Source organism: Pinus tabuliformis, chromosome 2_1 (genome assembly GCF_031772625.1).
Source record: "Pinus tabuliformis cultivar Carrire ecotype Pingquan chromosome 2_1, CPIR1, whole genome shotgun sequence".
Taxonomy (NCBI): Eukaryota; Viridiplantae; Streptophyta; class Pinopsida; order Pinales; family Pinaceae; genus Pinus; species Pinus tabuliformis.
The window spans coordinates 120,360,506-120,373,273 of NC_142299.1; positions in this window are offsets into that span (position 1 = coordinate 120,360,506).

Below are 12,768 nucleotides of genomic sequence, written 5' to 3' on the forward strand. Positions count from 1 at the left end.
AAAATAGATAGAATGTGTTTTTTTTCCCTTTCTGTTGCGATCATTTATAATGTTTGGTTATGAGTGACATGGTAACCAAGTTAACTTGAAATTGTTAGTTTATTACTTTGGTTTCCTACTGAACTTTAAAAAATCTCATCGCATATTTTTCATATCAGGAAAAGTTACTTATCTGTGCAAATATTCTATGCAAAAGCTTCGACTTGAAAGTCTAGAGACGGTGCTAGAATTGTGACTTGTAAGTAATTTTCTTAAATCTCAGAGCATAAATGTGCTTCTTCTAAAATTATCCACCCAAATATATGTAGAAAAGTTTTATGCGGGAAACCTGTCACTTCAATACTTAAATGTTGGTTCAAGTCAAATTTCTGGTATATAATTAAGGCTTGAGAGAGGACTTGAAATATTTTTGAGATATATACTTAAGCTTGTGGAAAGAATGAGAGATAGAATGAAACTACTCCTCTGTTCACATAGAGTTTGGATGGTAGTTTATGTATTTAATAAATAAGTAGGATAAAATCAATAATTGGTTTCATTTAGTTAATTTTGATTTATATTTGTTAGATATATTAAATTTTTAATTTTAAAAGATTTAGTATATATTTTTTTTCTCGAGGGAAAAAACTAAATTGAATTTTATTGATAATGATGACGGTTAAAGTTCACTAAGACTAATTTTGGTCTATTATGTAGGAATTTACAGGGTAAGTTCCTCAGAAAGAACACCAAAAGGACACCACTCACAACCAGATCTCAAATCAATACACCAGTATTTTTGACGTGGTTAAAATCCTCAAAGTGCAAGGAGGGAAACAGTCCACGGCCTGTCCCAACGTGGGTACTACAGGCAATTTATTAATCAAAGAATGAAAATTTACATAAGCTTCTCTCATGCACGGATTACCCGAACAATGACCCTCCATGCGCTTTAAATAGAACTCATGGACCAATCGGGTGTCAAGCCACGGATCAAGTGTCGGTAATACTGAGGTGAGAGTGAACCGTTGGATCACTACATATCGTGACCATCGGATTGTAAGTTACAAAATGTACAACGGTAAAGAAACACACTTTACCTAACTCTATACCTAACTCTAAACTAGACCAAGTTGAACTTAACTATATCCTATGTGTCGGAATATCCTAACATCCCCCCTTAAGAACAACTTGGGATAGGATTGAAGGATTTACAAATATGACACAATAGGAGAAGGAAGGAGGCACTAGAGCCTATCCCCCCTTAGTGACAACTTCCTGAACTCCAAGCATATATCGAAGTTTAGTGAACTTCGCCTCTGTGAGAGCCTTTGTGAAGATGTCTGAAACCTGATCATCTGTTGGACAATATTGCACTTCAAGAACATGGTCATGAATGAGCTTTCTGATGAAGTGCATGTGTAGTTCAATGTGTTTGCTGCGTTGATGCTGGACTGGATCTTTGCATAGCTGAATGGCACTTTGATTATCACACCAACGTGTGGTTGGATGCTGCTGCTCAAAGCCAAACTCTGATAGGATCTGACAAAGCCACAAGGCTTCCTTACTAGCTTCCACGGCACCACGATACTCTGCTTCTGTTGACGAGAGAGAAATGGCAGCCTGTTTCTTACAAGCCCATGTAATAGGTCCTGAACCAAGAGTGAAGACATAACCGGCAGTAGACTTCCGATCATCAGGGTCACCAGCCCAGTCAGAATCAGTGAAACCAACTAACAGAGGAGCTGCTTTGGCACTGTAATGAATCCCAAACTGTACTGTACCTCGAACATAACGAAGTATTCTTTTAGCTGCTTTCCAATGACTTTCACGGGGGTTTTGCATAAAACGAGCAACAAGGCCAACAGCAAAGGAAAGATCAGGACGAGTATGGGTTAAATACAAGAGTTTTCCGACAAGTTGACGGTATAAGGTAGCATCAACTTCAGGAGAAGTACAAGAGACTGAAAGTTTGACTCCAGACTGAAAGGGAGAAGGGGCTGGCTTACAGTCTTCCATGTGAAAATGACGAAGAATATCACAAGCATACTTGGACTGGGAAAGGAAAATACCCTCCTGGGATTGCAAGACTTGAAGACCGAGAAAATAGTGTAAGTGTCCTAAGTCTGTCATTTCAAATTTCTTTTTAAGGTTGGACTTCACATGGTTTATAAGGTTGGGATCACTACCAGTAAGAATAAGATCATCAACATAAAGAACAAGGATGATAAGAGAGTTGCCCACTTTCTTGGTGTAGACAGTATTGTCAGAGTGATACCTAGAAAAGCCAGATTCTAAAAGAAAGCTATCCATTTTGGCATACCAAGCCCGAGGAGCTTGCTTGAGGCCATAAAGGGATTTCTTAAGTCGACAAACAAGGCTGGAGTCTATTTGTATGAAGCCAATGGGTTGTTCCATATAGATTTCTTCCTGCAAGTCCCCATGCAAGAAGGCAGATTTAACATCCATCTGATGGACTTCCCATTTTAAAGAGGCAGCAAGGGAAAGAACAAGGCGGATAGAGTTCATTTTGGCAACAGGGGAGAAGGTTTCAGTGTAGTCAATGCCTTCAACCTGTGAAAAGCCCTTAGCAACGAGACGAGCTTTATGTTTGTCAACTTTCCCATCTGGTCCATACTTGGTTCGGTAAACCCATTTACATCTAACAAGTTTGCGTCCCTTTGGTAGAGGAACAAGATCCCATGTATCATTTGTCATCAATGAATGATATTCTTCATTCATAGCTGCTTCCCAATGTGGATGGCCTGAAGCTTCTGCAAAAGTGTCAGGATCATGATTTACTGGAGCTTGAGCCAGTAAAGAAGAGGTTCTTTCAAACTGAGAACGTGTACGTCGCTGATCTGTAGGATCACCGGCAAGATCACCTGCTGCATCCCGAGTAGCACGGACCCATCTTGGAAGTTGAGGATCCTGAGAAGGTGGGGGAGGATTATCATCCTCGCTTTCATCATCTGAAGAAGAAATGTTTTCAAAAGTAGAAGAGATAGGAAGAGGTGGCACATCCGCCGGACTAGGCTCGCAGGCCGATTTATTTTCATCAAATTTTACATCTCTTCTAATGATAACATTTTTGGACTTAAATGGAATAAGTCTATAACCTTTTACATCTTCAGAATATCCAACAAAAGTACATTTCTCACTCTTAGGTTCTAAAGCTTTATGCTTTTCATCTGGAATATGGGCCCATGCTTCACTTCCAAACACACGAAAGTGACTTACATCTGGTTTAATGGAACTCCAAGCTTCTTCTGGAGTGATATTCTCTAGAACCTTAGTAGGAGTGCGATTGATTATATAATTTGCACAATTAATTGCTTCGGCCGAAAAACTAAGACTGAGTCCTTTAGATTGTAGCATACAATTAGCCATTTCCTTTAAGGTGCGATTTTTCCTTTCAGCTACACCATTTTGTTGTGGAGTGTATGGAACAGTATGTTGCATTTGAATTCCATGTTCGGTGCAAAAGTTGATGAATGTGTTTTTAACATATTCTCCACCATTATCAGTTCTTAGCTTAAGAATTTGATGTCCAGATTGTTTTTCAACAAAGGCTTTGAAGGCCAAAAAGGTGTTAAATACTTCACTCTTGAGTTTTAAGAAGTATACCCAAGTGCGTCTGGAGAAATCATCAATGAAAGTTAAGAAGTACTTGCAACCAGAGAATGAAGCAGCAGGAAGAGGACCACATAAATCACTGTGCACAAGCTGTAAAGGGGCTGAGGCGTGCCAAGAGGCACGTTTGTCAAAACTGTCCCGATGATGTTTTTCGAGTACACATCCGGAACAAACACCATCTCTGCAAGATACCATAGGAAGACCTGTCACCATATTTTCTTTACATAGATGCTGAAGGGAGCGATAGTTTAAGTGACCAAATCGCTCATGCCAAAGTTTGCTCACTTCATCATTATGAGCAACAAATACGGAGGGAAGATTTGATGACCCAAAGTTGTGAAACTTATACAACCTTTTGGAATCATCAGCAAGACCAGTAGCTAGAATCTGTTTAGGATCTTTTAGATCCTTGATTACAACATCATGAGGTGAAAATTCAACAATTTTACCTTCACCTGAATGAGTTATCTGATAGACAGATAGAAGGTTGCAGGATAAGGTTGGAACACATAATACATCATTAAACTGACCATTGTCTAGATGAACAGTTCCAGTCCCTACAACATTAAGAGATCTATCATCACCAACATATATATTTTTGGTGTTACAATCATTTAAAGAAGAAAACATGGCTTGGTTTTTGGCCATGTGACAAGAGGCTCCAGAATCAATGAGCCACTCATGAGAATGAGAAGAAGAAGAAGATACATTTAATGCATAACCAGACTGAGATGATTGACAATGACATGCAGAAAGTGCCATTCCGGAAGTTGAAGTTGAAGTAGGCTCCACATGGATGTTATGTTTCTTCATTGCGGCTTCCAAGGCTTCCATCTTCTTAAAGCATTTAGATTCTAAGTGGCCATCTCGATTACAAAAGTTACAATGTCTATCAGTCTTCTTCCATTTGTTTTTATTGGTCTTATCATTTTGCTGAAATGATCTTTCATTTTGAGGCTGAGATGGTTTAGGACCATTCTTTTGAGGATATGACTTCTTAGGATTCTTTGAATTTGGTTGCTGCTGGGCGGCTAACGCTTTCGTGGAAGAGTTTCCAAGATTAAGAAGACCAAGGTGTAAGAGTTTTTCTTGTTCTCTTATTAAGGAATCACAAAAGGAGTCAAAGGAAGGGGCCTTGTAGTCTTTTCCTTGACAAATGAAAGCTTCCCTTGTAGAATGGAAAGTGGAAACAAATACAGAGTAGGCTGGTCCCAACTTAGTAAGGATGGAATAAATAAGGTTACCATCTTCTTTCTTAACTTTAACACCTTCCAAGAGATATCTAAGGTTCTTGAATTTGGACAAGAAATCTTCAATGCAAGAAAAATTATTAGGATCCAAAGTAAGCAACTCATTTTCAAGTTGATGGGCTCTAATTTCATTTTTAATCCCAAAAATTTTAGCGAGTTTTTCTAATGCTTCATGAGGAGTCTCAAGTTCTGCAATGTGGAATCTAAGATCAGGAGAAATAGACATTCCTATCAAACCACGTGCTTGATCTTGTCTATTTTCCCATTTTGCAGCCTTGTCTTCATCTTTTGGTTTCTTCTCTTGGTCTGTGGCTATTCTAAAAAGACCTTTGCTTCTAAGTAAATCTTCCATGTAGGCTACCCATTGGAAGTAGTTAGTGATGTCAAGAATGACTTGGCATGGACTTTCCATTTTTAAAAAAACTGAAGCTGAAGATGCTGAAAGTAAGTGTTCCAATGGATAGATCTCGAAAAAATAGGCGGTTTTAAAAAAAACGGCTCTGAAAAAGGCTTCTGGATGAAAAAGTTATGGCTTTTTGAAAACAAATTGTTGACGTTGCCGGCAAAGTGCGCGAATGTGCGGGAATGAAAAAAAAATCCTCCCCCACAAAATGGAGACTTGAACCCAAGACCTCTACTCTCTTAAAATAGCTTTGAACCAATTGATCTATACAAAAAATTTGAGAGAGAGAGAGAGAGAGAGAGAGGGGGGGGGGGGCCTTGGTTTGCGTGCTTGCCTTGAGAAAGCTCTTTTTCCCTACAAAACACAAAACACAAAACCCAACACGAATATGCAAAGAAAAACGAACCTTCCGGCTCGAAGTTAGCTTTAGCCAAAAAACTAGAAATTTTAAAAAAAATCTCAAAGTTAGCTTTAGCCGAAAAACTAAATATTTTTCTCAATGTTTCTGATTTTCCGAGATCACACTAAGGTGCAGGGAAAAGAGCATACGCATGAGAAAAATCCTTCCTTTCTGTTTCTGATTTGCCCAGATCGCACAGAGTCGCAGGGCAAAGAGCATACGCAGAAATGAAAGGTATAGATCCGGTTAAAAAAAGGCTAAATAAACTGAGACCGAAATAAGCAGAGAGAAAATAACAGTAAACTGCAAAAAACACTGTATACCTCCCGATCTGAAAAATGACGCAGCTAGGGCTACCGGAAACCTTTTCGCGTGAAACGAAAGGGGTTCCTCATTGGAACAAATGCTCCGAACGCAACAGAGCAGTCCTCTCGGCCCGAAAGCAGTCAAAAACAACAGATCTAGGAACCGACAGCCGCATGCAGTTCTACCGGCTTCAGATTTGGATCACCAACGGACGCGGCCCTCAAATAGCTCTGATACCATGTAGGAATTTACAGGGTAAGTTCCTCAGAAAGAACACCAAAAGGACACCGCTCACAACCAGATCTCAAATCAATACACCAGTATTTTTGACGTGGTTAAAACCCTCAAAGTGCAAGGAGGGAAACAGTCCACGGCCTGTCCCAACGTGGGTACTACAGGCAATTTATTAATCAAAGAATGAAAATTTACACAAGCTTCTCTCATGCACGGATTACCCGAACAATGACCCTCCATGCACTTTAAATAGAACTCATGGACCAATCGGGTGTCAAGCCACGGATCAAGTGTCGGTAATACCGAGGTGAGAGTGAACCGTCGGATCACTACATATCGTGACTGTCGGATTGTAAGTTACAAAATGTACAACGGTAAAGAAACACACTTTACCTAACTCTAAACTAGACCAAGTTGAACTTAACTATATCCTATGTGTCGGAATATCCTAACATATTAGACATAAAAAACTAATTATTTAGTTTGATTTAAGATTTTATTCGTATGCTGAAAAAGCTTGTAGAGAAGACTCCGAGCTCACTATAATTTTGACATAGTAAAAGGCTAGGAAGGTTAGTATTGCAACAAAGATTATGAAACTGAGATGTAATGTGGTTGTAAGTGGGGCACTCTAAAAGGAAGTGATTTTCATCCTCGATGTTCATTTTAGTGATTTTCATCCTTGATTGTGGATAGAGTTCTTGAGAAAATGCTCCTATAACATTAGAGTTAAACATGAGGCATCTCAGGTCAAGTGCCTAATGGTTAAGAGCATGTGTTTCCTCCTAAGAGGTCATAAGTTCAAAAACCAGAAGGGGTTAGAGTAGGTATGCCTTCGTAGACAATAATCAAATCGTTGCGTGGAGGTGGGTCTCTTATCCCACAAACAAGGGGGTTTCATACACCAATTTGGTGTCTGGCTTGGCTATGACCTTAAAGCTGGATAATAATAATAATTAGGATATAGATTGTTAGAAATTCATAATCTATAAGGGTGAAAGCATGGAGCCGGGTTACACCTTTTGGCAAGAGATGTCACATTTGGGTGGAAAAATGATTGCTCAATTGAGCCCTTTTTAAGCGCTCGATCGAGTTGTTTGAGCACTTAAACAATGTAACCCAATGTTATTTAGGAGCTCGATTTAGCCATGCCTTTGCGACAGTCAAATGAAGGAGATTGGGTTCTGGATTTATTTTTTGGCTCAGGTAAGTTTTGTTATATGGAATTGAACTTCAATATGTTCTTTTTTTAATTAATATGTCATTGTACTAATTTACTTCATTATTTCTTTTGTGCTTCATAATTAGGTACAACACTAGCATGCTGCCTTCAAAAAGGAAGAAATTGCTTTGCAATTGAGAAAGATCCATTACAGTGCAATTTCATTCAGCAAAGAATTAATGCTCTTCAATTTCTTTTTTAAAATTTTGAAAATTGACCCTAAAAAAAAATCATCGTTCCAGTATATCACTTTTTCATTTTGAAGCTATATTTTGCACGAAAATTTCGTAGTAAATTTCGTAATCACTGCCATTTTTAAAACATGTTCAAAATTGACCCCTAAAAAATAAAATCATCGTTCCAGTATACACACTTTTCGTTTTTAGCACTGTTTTTGATGTTTTTTCAGGGTTTTTTGGCTAGAGTTCCCGTTTTGAGTTTATAGTTCCCGATTCAAAGTTTACATTGTTCATGGATTGAAAATTATGTACAATCTCATATTGTCTCTATTCGCACTGATAATGGAAAAGAATACACTTCAAATGAATTTGAAAACTATCTTCGCCAACATGGGATCAAACATCAAATAACTGTGCCTTATAATCCCCAACAGAACGGAGTAGCTGAAAGAATGAATAGGACAATCTTAAATATGGTGTGCTCCATGATGTTTTTCAAAAATGTAAAATTGATGTTTTGGGTTGATGCAGTTCTATGTGTTGTATATGTAAAGAATAGATGTCCATCTAATGCTATTAGAAACAAGACTCCTTATGAAATGTGGTATGGGAACATTCCTTCGATAAAACATCTCAGGGTCTTTGGTTCCACATGTTATGCCTTGATACCAAAGGTACATAGAAACAAACTTGGTGCAAGAAGTCATAAGTGTATCTTCCTAGGGTATTCAAACACCTCCAAAGCATACCGTCTCTATGATGAAGTCAATAAAAAGTTTGTTGTATCTGTAGATGTAATCTTTCTTGAATCATCCAAAACTGACAATGTTGTTGAGCAGCAACTTTATCACTTGGATAGATTCACAAATGCAAAATCATTTCAAGAATTTGATAATCAGATTCCACATCTTGAAGAGGGGATTCCTATGCTAGATCAACCTGTGGAATCTTCTTCTGAAGCACTCTCTCCCCCACATGAAACTCCAACAACGGATGATACTTTGAGTGATGTGATTGATAGAATTGGGAGACTCAATCTTGATTCAGTCCCAACTCAATCAACGGAGCAGCCTACACCATCTCAGAAAGGTCCCCCAAAGTGGCTGACAAATACACTTGAAAGTGTTCATTCTGATGAGGTTGGAAAGACAGGAACTAGAAATTCAACTCGAAAAATTAGAGGTGATGTAGATGACTATGATTCATCTGTTGATATGGATGTTTCTTATGATTTTGAATTGAATTTGTCTACAAATTTTGAACCAATTTCCTTCAACGAAGCCGCTTCTCATGATGAATGGATAGAAGCAATGCAATAGGAGTATGATGCCTTGATAAAGAATGACACTTGGAAGCTGGTTGATCCTCCATTCGGAAACAAACCAATTGGCTTCAAGTGGGTCTACAAGAACAAGTATAAAGCTGATGGCTCACTTGACAAGCACAAAGCCAGGCTTGTGGCAAAAGGTTTTGCACAGAAGTAAGGGGTCGATTATGAGGAGACTTTTGCCCCCACAGCAAAATGGGCTACCATCCGGACACTCTTTTCCCTAGCAGCTCAGAACGGTTGGAAAGTCCATCAAATGGATGTAAGAATTGATTTCTTGAATGGAGATCTAAAAGAGAATGTTTCTATGTCCCAGCCTGAAGGATTAGTTGTAAAAGGACATGAACATAAAGTATGAAAACTTGTGAAATCCTTGTATGGCCTCAAACAAGCACAGCGAGCCTGGTATGAAAAACTAACTGAGCATATTTTGAAACTCAATTTCAAACATTATGATCTTGATGATGCAACTTTGTTTATCAAGAAGGTTGGAAAAATAGTTGTATATCTTGTGGTATATGTAGATGATCTTTCGATAACAAGGAACAATGGGAGCTACATTGCATCCATAAAGAAGGAATTGAGGAAAGGTTTTGAAATGACTGATTTGGGCTATGTCCATTACTATCTTGGTATTGAAGTAACTCAACATCCGAAGTCCATATTCCTTTCTCAAAAGAAGTACATTGGAGATCTGTTGAATAGATATGGCATGACTGAATGAAATCCTCTAACTACTCCAATGGAACAAAACTTAAAGTTCACATCCATTGAAGGAAAAAAATTTGAGGATGCAACAAAGTATAGACAGCTTGTAGGAAGTCTCAACTAACTAACTACTACCAGACCAGACATTTTGTTTGCTGTAGGAATCCTCTCCAGGGTTATGCAAAAGCCTTGTGAGGGACATTGGTCTACTGCAAAAAGAGTTCTAAAGTACTTGAAGGGAATTCAATACTTTGGAATCAAGTATACATAGGTGGACGACTTCAGCTTGATTGGATACTCTGATTCAGACTTCGATGGATACAAAGCAACCGGGGTATCTACTTCGGGTTATGCTATGAGTCTTGGATCAGGAGTTGTCTCCTGGAGATCACGCAAACAATCAGTTCCAGCAGATTCCACAACAGAGGTAGAATATGTGGCAGCAGTTGAGGCAAGAAAAGAAATTGTGTGGCTCAGGAAAATTCTTGAAGATTTGTAGGTAAAACAAGTACAATCGACTCCACTCATGGTTGGCAATAAAGTTGGCCAAAAACCCAAAGTTCCATGATCGAATGAAGCACATCAATACAAAATATCATTTGATTCAACATCATGTTGAGGCCAAAACAATCCATCTTCACCATTGTTCCACTAATGAGCAAATCGCAGACATCTTCACCAAAGCGCTTGGAAGACAAAAGCTTGAAAAATTCAGAACGATGCTTGGACTCACCAACATCCCTTCAGATTAAGGGGGGGAATGTTGACACCTAATCATAGGGATTGGGTGAACAAATGTAATTACTATAAATAAATAATAGAGGAAATGGAGAGGCATCGGGAGATGAACTGAACAGTCACTCCCTCTTGTATATAATAATAAACAACCTAAATGAATAATACGATTACATTTGAGGAGTTACCTCCTAGTCTGACAAATTTTTATTTTTACATTTTTCATTTCACGTGATTTATATCTCACAAAACATATTACTTATTGAACAGTGAAAAAAATGGCCAAAAATAATGAAAAACAAAGAGGTAAACTTTGATGATATATATACAAATCGACTTTTATGAGATAGCATTTGAATAAAACTAATTATACAAATTTATATAGTTAAAATGATATATTTTTATGTCATAAAATATTTTCTCTCTCAAATATACTTTTATCTATTATAATTTTGTTTTAATTTTCTTATATTAGATTATAAAAGTTTTTTATAATGTTCTGATGGTGGTTTCAAAAAATGAATTTCTAGATAATAATAATAATAAAAATATTAAATTATAAAAATAAAATTTATAATGTTAAAATAAAAATTAAAGCAGTTTTATTGAATTTTTTCCTTTTCTTTTAAGTATAGTTTTATTTGTTTTTCCTTTAAATATAGTTTTATTTGTTTTAATTTTTATTATACTATATTATTAAATAAATTCTATGCAATTAAAATAAAAAAACAAACTAAATATGGTAGATTATATATTTTTTCCAAATATAATTTTATTGGTTTTAATTTGCTTATATTAAATTATAAAAAGTTTTAAAATCAATGAAAATTTATTGGTGTGCTTTATTGAAGCTCATTCAAATTATTATTTTTTCCACTTAAATTTAATTCTTCCACGTAACATGATAACAAAAATTTAAACTAAGTTACTAATCGATATGAATAATAAAAATGTCCATTACGAGAATTGCCATCTTGGCTTGAAAAGAAAGTCACAATGGGAAACACAGTCAAGATTATCCAAATTAATTTCGAGTTGCTTTGGAGCTGTCAAAACTGAACATCAAATTAGTACAATGAGCAATTTGGTTGTCCAAATACACTGTTCCGTTCTGGCCCTTTTAAGGTAAGCCAGAACAGAACCCAACCCCAAAATCTAACCTAATGATACAATTCAAATGAGGATGGGGAAACTCAATTCGTCGAATTCTTCCAACTCGTCAGTCCTGGGAGGATTACATAATGTGCTACACTCGCCCACATTTGAAGAATTACGACACTCGTCAGGGTTTGGAGAGTTACATGGTGTAGTCCTTGTATGGTGCTACTCGGAGTTTGCAGTCCTTGAATCGTGTTGTCGTGCATTCTTCTCTGGTATTGTCTGGAGAATCCCCTGCGTTGTCACATAAAAATAAACTGAGTCTAAAGAGATCTGAAATGATAAAATAATTTGTTTGATGACTTTGAGTATAAGTTTACGATGTAAGTTCGATAAAAGTTAAAAGAGAGGTACCTCTACATGAATGCGAATTTTCTGGTGTCTGATTTTTCCCAAGTTATTGAATTCCTGTTCGGCGGCCAAAATGTTTGGTGACAGGTTCTCCACACTCCCATCGTTATCTGGGTGCACACAAATCTTAAATTTAGATTTATATTCCGTCAGATTAAAGCCCAATATTACATATTAAATCACATTATGCTAAAATCGAACATCGGAGACCCAAAAAAACATTTACCCAATTTATTTAAGAAACTAATACCTGCACAATCTTGAAGTAGAGAATGGCGAGATTCATTAGGATTATAGCAGCCGAGGAGGACTGATATGCAGCAGCCCATAGAACGATTCTCCTCGGTGCAACAACTTTCAGAATTCGAGTTTTCTAATACTGAAAAAAATTCAAGCAAAATTATGTTATAACATGAATGAATGAAGCAATGGTTGGGCCTCATGCATAACACACAAATTATATGGAATGGCTATGCCTTGCCAATCCATTAGATAAATCAGGAGGCTACTGTCAATGAAACAAAGGCCTCCTGCATCTCTAGCCACCCTTCGGCCATTGATGTAAGGCCCTCGTGACTCGGGCAGGTAGGCGACGGGCGGACGCCCCTTGGCACGACGGACGGGCGGTGAACGCGACCCGGGTAGGCACGCACGACGGGCGGGCGCCCTTGCACGATGGGCGGGCGCCCTGTGCACGACGAGCGGGCACAGTTCTACAGCGAGCGGGCGCGGTGATGCGAAGGGCGGGCGCCCCGTGCACGACGAGCGGGCGCGGTTATGCGGCGAGCGGGCATGGTTCAACGACGAGCGGGCGCGGTTATGCAGCGAGCGGGCACGGTTCAACGACGAGCGGGCGCGGTCATCCGGCGAGCGGGCGAGG